Source organism: Zeus faber (genome assembly GCF_960531495.2).
Source record: "Zeus faber genome assembly, chromosome: 18".
NCBI lineage: Eukaryota > Metazoa > Chordata > Actinopteri > Zeiformes > Zeidae > Zeus > Zeus faber.
In genome coordinates, this window is record NC_137210.1 from 10524438 (window position 1) to 10531937 (window position 7500).

Sequence of the window (7500 nt, forward strand, 5' to 3'; positions counted from 1 at the left end):
AATAGGAGAAACCGTGTGAAACCAAGATGTGTGAGAGGTGGAGGAGAGAGGAGAGAAGAGGTGGAGGAGGTGAGAGTGACAGACAGCTTGACAGAGAGAGCGAGAGAGCGAGAGAGAGCGAGAGAGAGAAAGAGAGCGAGAGGAAGACAAACGATGGAAGCATCCCTCCGGACGTCTCCTTGCACTCGCAGCCAATGACACCAGCTGAGAAACAGTTCATCGAATGTGAATGTGAGGGGCTGAGAGCTCTGTGCTAATAAGATCACCCTCCCTCCCCCCTCCAATTGTTTAGAGACGGCGGGAAGGCACGGTGAGGAGCCGCGTGTTTTTGAAATGTCCAAGCGTGCCCCGGTCCCCGGTGCCGACGAGGACCCCTGTCCCATCCTTGGCCAGACAAATGATGTCCTTTGGATGAATTGAGGTTTAATTGTCCCTCACATAAAGGGTCAGCGTGCGGTTTAACAGCTTCCCCCGGCGAGGACGGAGAACGTGCACGGGAGGGCAAGGACTCAGCAGCGGAGTTTGATTCGTTTTGGGCCAATGATTACGGTCCCTCGGCTTGGGGGCAGATGACGGTCTTAACCTGCGGGATGAGGAGGTCGACGCAAGGTTAAAACCACAATGTGGAGAGGTCTTCACCCTGATGGACAAAAGAGAGGGACGCACAGAGACAGGAAGAACGTATACGGTCTGTCTCTCTCTCTCTCTCTCTCTCTCTCTCTGGTTTTTGAGAAGCCTAAATTGTAAAACTAACATGAGCAAGCTTAGGTTCGAGCTCCCACAGCCGCCGATCATTGGTCGTACAGGGCTCTTGAATCTGCGATGTTTGTCTTATCTTTACCAGGGGGATATATTTAGTGGGGAGCTTAGCTTTTAGGAGGTTGGCGCATTGGGGAGGGTAAAGCGTGTTTGTGTGTGTGTGCGCGCGTGTGTGTGTGTGTGTCTGTGTGTGTGTGTGTGTGTGTGTTATGGTGGCTGGCGTCACAGTGGCAGAGCTTGGCACTCGGCATGCCAAACTGTTATGTGAGTGTGTGTGTGTGTGTGTGTGTGTGTGTGTGTGTGTGTGTGTGTGTGTGTGTGTGTGTGTCTGTGTGTGTGTGCGCTCGACTTTAGGGGATGGGGCAGGTCTGCGCCCCGCCCCTCCGGTGAGGAATCTGCCCTTTAGTTTATTAAAAGCTGGTGAAACAATGGAGGGAGGCGAGGTGGTGGAGGTGGTGGAGGTGGTGGAGGTGGAGGAGGAGGAGGAGGAGGAGGAGGAGGGGAGTGAAATCATGACGTAAACCCTGGGCACGTCGCAGCCGGCGGGGGAATGGACAGAGGTGGAGCGGGGAGACTGGGGAGAGGCAGACAGAAGGAACGGGAGGTGGAAATGGAAGACAAAGAGTAATGATGATGTGGTGAAAAAAAAAAAGGAAAGAAGAAGGAGAAGAAGAAGAAAAGAGGGAAGGACAAAGATATTCACTGTGAGTGAATGGAAGCGGTAAGGCGCCAGATGTCGCCGGCGCATTTTACCTGCGTCATTCCTGGCTAATACCTCTCTCCCCTATTGTCCCCCCCCCCCCCCCCCCGATGCACCTGTTTTTTTGTAGGCGTGTGGCATGGGATGGCAGGGTGATGGGGGCTGGGGTTTGGGGGGGGGGTGGTGGTGAGGGGGCGGCGTCTCGTGTCCGGAAGGGCAGAGCGGCCGGTCTCTCTGGGCGGCAACTGTGGACTCAGCTGCCGGCGGGGAGCAGGGGAGATCAAGCGGCGAGGATCCCTTGTGAAGGCCCAGGACGCCCTGTCCCAGCATCTCAGCCACGCCACGCCACAATAATGTGCGTCTGTGTTTGTGTCCACAAGTGTGTGTGCCCCAATAGCACAAATAACCATAAGCAAGGTGGGCAGGGAGATATTTATACGAGCACACCGCATAATGCAAATACCATATTTATACCCACTGTCGCCGTCCCCCCACCACGGGCAACAAAGTCCGCAGTCAAACCGGACAGATACGGAGAAACTCTCTTCCACACAACATATGGCCAGAACATTTGGGATGGCTGCGTGGAAGAGCCTCCCACTGCTTTATGAGACAGTGCGCCGGGTTCGCTTTTAACTCGCAAACAAAAGTCTCCATTATGACTTATTTGGCGCCAAGGTGCTGTTTGTCAGTGTATAATTAAATGTCTTTACTGAGGGGAGAAAACGGTCATTAGTGTGTGGTTTATTAGCTGCGTGCAAACAAAGGGAATTGTCTCTGAGTCCGAAAACCTCAATTGTTTATTATTTATATCGTGGTTGTTATGCATTTCTTTGAATATTAACAGTTACTTGTAAATTTGCTGATCGTGGTAACCACGATGACTATTTTGATTTTCTATTAACTCTATTTTTTATTATGAATGTTTCCCTTTTCCTTCAAGGCTGACCATACAAAACAAATTTCCACTGAGCAATGAACGTTTTTGAACTTCGAAGAAAGGGCCGTTTTGAGGTGTTCTGAGGTTCAGGTTTTTTGGAAAATGATTTAAGAATGTGAGATGCATGCTTATGTTCCGCCCCTAAGCAATACTGTAAAAGCAATACTACAATCAGAAAGAGTTGGAGGAATTGGCAGTATTTGATTTGCTCCATGACATCGGATATCCCTCGCAACAAGCAATCAGATTTTGAAATGGCCCTCTGCACTAGGTATGCGTAGATGTATAGCTAATGCGGGGTTTAATGTAATTTGTGTTTTTAACATGTATATTTGATCTGCCTATCGGCCTCCAGCTCTGTTCTCCCTGCGGCTCTTGAATGCCAAGAATGCGACACCAGCTATTAACCCTGTCCGAGGTGGTTTGAGGCAGATCGGTTTGAGCTCGCCAAGTGGTTCAGGTCAGAATGTCTGTGCCTAAGATTCTGCCTCAGCCTGACATGGATAGAAATTGTATTATTTTTGCTTGTTTATATGCGAGACAGATCCACTTCTCGGCCCTGCCGGACACCAAGCGTCCCAGCGGCCTCTCACCGCTGCTGTGACGAGACAATACCGCAACGGCTTCTGTTGGACGCTCGAGCGTATTTCTGGAATTCTGCCCAACTTTTCCGGGCTTCCACTCCAGAACCCTCTTTTCCCTTCTTTAATTCTTCAATTTGCCCACTCAGACTGGGTAAAGTGCTTCAGGCACGGATGCATTCCTGACAGAGAGGCCATTCATTTCTGCGATGGCTACGAGCGTGGCCGTAGCCCCTCTGCGTTACACCGACTATGAGCCTCTTCCCCTGAGCTCCAATCAGAACGTTAATGCTTTTTGGAGTGGGGGAGAGGTTCCATGTTGCCTGGGCAAAGTGCTTCTGGTGTACCTCAGACATCGGCCATGGCCTGATTGAACATTGTGCTTTTCCCAGACCCTAAAGTTGCTGAAGCATCAAACCATTTCTCAAACTCAAGCATTTCTGAAAGCATTACAATGGTAATGTGGCTCTACTTTCCAAAAAATCAAGGAGTCGGTCTAATGGAAAGTTTGAGGTAGTTCTTTGATGGAGGTTTTGTGAAAACTGGCCTGGCTGTGGCCCTTTTCTTCAACATAAATTCAGTGAAGCTGTTTACTTTAGTAAAACCAGAAATTTTACGGGTAATCCGAACTGAATGAATTGATTGTATTACGTGGCGTCCTGCTGCCAATAGCTCTGTATTTGTATAATGAAAACGGTTAAGAGTCCAAGAGTCCCTGACGCTCTCCGTCAACCCTCCACAGTGAGGGCCGCGTTTGTAGGATCTGCTGCTGTAATCATGTCAGCGGGAAAGACTCGCGACAGATCCAGGAGATATGGACCTCGGCCGTTCTGGGTTTGCCGGTCGCTGGTTACGGTTGGGTCACATACTGTAGGGATTGCACGTGAGACTGGAAAGAGGAGCAAGGAAGGGAGGCGCCAAGTCCTGTTGTTGGACACCCAGGGTTAGTTCTATAAAACTTAAGTCCAGTGCAGGTGTAGGGGAGCTTGGGGCGAAGGAGCATGAATTGGCCCTTTACCCGCCCTGGAAAAAAAAAAGCTTTTTGCCTCATTTACCTGCATTGTGCAGGAGAGGCAGACTGATTGACATTGGACTGATTGACACAACTTCAAGGGATCAAGGGTGGAACGCTCATTACACGTGTAGACCCACACACACACACACACACACACACACACGTAAACATGCACACACATACACACTCCACCATTCTCTCAAATTGTCTCCAAAGCCTCCCCTTTCTAAGCCAGATTCCATTTGCATTGGTATCAGCGATACAAGCTTTCGTGTGTGAGTCATCAATTGAGACATCAATTGTAGTCACCTTGTAGCTGGGGTGGGGGTTTGGGGGGGGGGGGTTGTCCCCACTTTAATAACTTTGAGTCTGGGCACATAGCAATCTGCTTACCACACGGGCTTGCCTCAGCCAGCTGCATAGCACGGAAACAACAATGGAAATTGAATATCGTCAGCTCCTAATGTGTATCAAAACCCGACAAGGCTAACGGAGCACAGGGTTGACAGCCTTATGGCCACCTTCGGGACAAATCGCTGCTTATTATACTTGTTCTGATATTTACGAGGCGAGTCACTCTCATAATGAGATTTGGAAAGGCTGCCAGTGGGGTCAGGATCTATTTTCTTTTGTTAACTGAAAACACATGTTTTTTGTTGTGTGTATGTGTGTGTGTGTGTGTGTGTGTGTGTTTTAATTTTTTTTACAGGGGATGTGTGGGGGACTTTTTGGGGGGGCGGGGAGGGGGGGGCGTTATTTATGTGGATGTTATGCACGTGTTTTTCTCCTGTGTAAACCATGAATGCAGTTCTCCACGCGTTGCTTCATCGAAAGGGATATTACAGACGATCGTGTGTCAATGTCTGTTATGATGTTGCTGCTCTCACACGTTGCATCGGCTTCTCGATACGTTCGCTGTAAGTCGTAACGGAGTATTTACAGTGTCGATAAAGTTAACAATCACATAACTAATGCAGCTAAAGGGACCGTGCCGGTGTCAAACTGAGTTTTATCCTGTTATATTATCCCTGACCATTTTAATGGTCACATAGCTCACACATTTCTTATGAACACATTTCATGTAGAAATGAAAATAGAGGCAATATTACTGGTTTCTATGTCCCAGAGACGCTGGATAACAAGATGAAGCCCTCGCAGTTAGGAAACCTGCAGGTACAACCACGGTGACCACCCTGCTGAGACGCTCTGTCACTTAGACGTGCGCTGCCGTGTAGAGCCACATGTCGACCGGGCTGAGCGAAAGATCTCGGGGAGTGTTTGTTTTAACAGGCCAAACGATACCTCTATTTCTCACAGCAGGAATGTTAAGGCTAAATGATTCCCCCTTGAAAGAAAAACACAGAGAGCTTAGGGTTGAGGAGCGGGACGAGAGAGAGAGAGAGAGAGAGAGAGAGAGAGAGAGAGAGAGAGAGAGAGAGAGTTGTACAGTTTGACAGGAAGTGGCTTGAATGTTTAAATTAACCTGACATGGTCAGTGATTTTTTGTCACAAATGGAGGAATCAGAGTGGAGTCGCGCGGCGATGAGGACCGATGCAAAAAGAGGGCGTTTTGATAGAAAGCAGGGTTTTTATTCCCCCCCAAATCAAACAAATGTTTGAGTTACATGAAGGATGCCAGTGTGTGAATTAGAGAACTTGGTCCCATGGGAGCTCAGGGCAGGGAGCCGTGGCCTTCACGTGCACCCACATCATGTTTAAACACTAGGACACACACAAACATACACACATGCATTATGCATTACAAATCTGCATAATTATTGTTATTATATTGATTATGATGATTGTTATTATTATTATTTTAATTATTATTATTATTATTATTATTATTATTGTTGTTATTGTCATTATTGTTTCTGTTGTTATTATTATTGTTATACTTAATAATAATAAAAGTCAGGAAATTATTATTACATTAATGTTATTATTAATATTATTAGTATTAACAAACAAAAACAACAACAATAATAATAATAATTAATAAATACAGCTGCAAGCAGCAATACATAGGTCCAGGTTAGTTGGGTGTGACGTGTGTGACGTCATGATGTTCAAAGCCTATTTGCAATGCTGTAGATTTCATTAGGGTTAATGTTATAACTAACTACAATTCAAGATGACATATAAACTGTCTGTAATGGAATACACATATATGTTATAATATTGGATAATCATGTACACTTTGTTTAAACCAATTGTCTTCTGGTAATACTTTAAATTGAATTATTTTCAAACATTGTTCCATGACATCCATTCTTCATGAATAAAAATGAAAATTGATGATGATGATGATGATGATGATGATTATTATCATCATTATTATTATTATTGTTGTTGTTGTTGTTGTTAGTACTTTTTATAATATATTTTTTAACTTATTATTAATATTTAAATTCAATCAATAATAATAAAATATTATTGTTAAAATTAAGTACATGATCATACACTGTATCGCCTACATTATTTTTCTCCCAGTCTCACCACCCCTGAATCTTTACCCACCCCCTCCAGAGACACACACACACACACACACACCTCCTGGTCACATGGCTGATTAAAGAACCTCCTTGTGTTTCTGTAACTGCAGCACCACGCTGTCCCTGAGCACTGAATGCTACTCAGGAGGACAATAAAACTCCCAACATTGAACACAAACACGAATAAATTTGAAAATATGCGCTGGGTCTGCAGGCAGAGGGTTTGCGGTCGCGAAAGGGGCTCGTTGGGAGAGCAATTTGTTTTAATAAAAAAGTAATTTAGCCTCCGGCTGTTTATGCGTGGCTTGAGTTTCTCCTCTGTATGGCGGGGTCAGCGTGGCTTGGTTATGAGTTTACCTTTCTGCTGAATTTCTGTGTGTGTGTGTATGTGTGCGCGCATGAGAGAGAGAGAGAAGATGACTTGGTGAAAATAAAAGATGTGTGGATGGCAAGGTTTTTGCCGTGTATCACACACCCACAGGCTCCTGGCTGCCTGAAAGTCTCTGTCACACACACACACACACACACACACACACACACACACACACACACACGCACGCACGCACGCACGCACGCACGCAAACTTATTCTCCCAAAATAAGGGGAGCAGTTAGGGACTACAACTGGCAAAAAATTCCAGCCTTGGAACAACAAATGAGTAGTGAGTAGACAAAACTTTACCTGATACTACGTCCGACATAGAAACAAACACACACACACACACACACACACACACACACACACACACACACACACACACACACACACACACACACACACACACACTCACACACACACACACACACACACACACTCACACACACACATACACACAGTCTAATTTTATCTGTTCATATTTCCCATCAGTCTTTGTGTCTGTTCTCTCCTCCAGACAAGTCGTGTGGGACGCAGATGTCGACCATGGGGCGGCGGACTGATTTGACAAGCGTACAAGCTCCTCTCCACGGCCGCTGCAGCTCCAACCCACAGACCGAGACGCACACACACTT

At 46.3% G+C, this 7500-nt stretch overlaps 1 protein-coding gene across 3 annotated transcripts in view; it reads left to right on the forward strand.

The window, feature by feature from the left end:
• Positions 1 to 7500, forward strand: part of ndp (norrin cystine knot growth factor NDP) — a 13489-nt gene that overhangs the window by 1268 nt on the left and 4721 nt on the right. Inside the window, exons 1-2 of one of the 3 annotated variants that reach the window (XM_080018815.1) lie at positions 1319 to 1480; positions 7383 to 7500. The exon at positions 7383 to 7500 is cut by the window's right edge and continues 327 nt beyond it. The gene's annotated coding sequence lies outside the window, so the exon portion shown is untranslated. Of the gene's footprint in view, positions 1 to 1318; positions 1481 to 7382 lie in introns of those variants that run through there. The other 2 variants (XM_080018814.1, XM_080018816.1) reach the window with 2 other exon arrangements.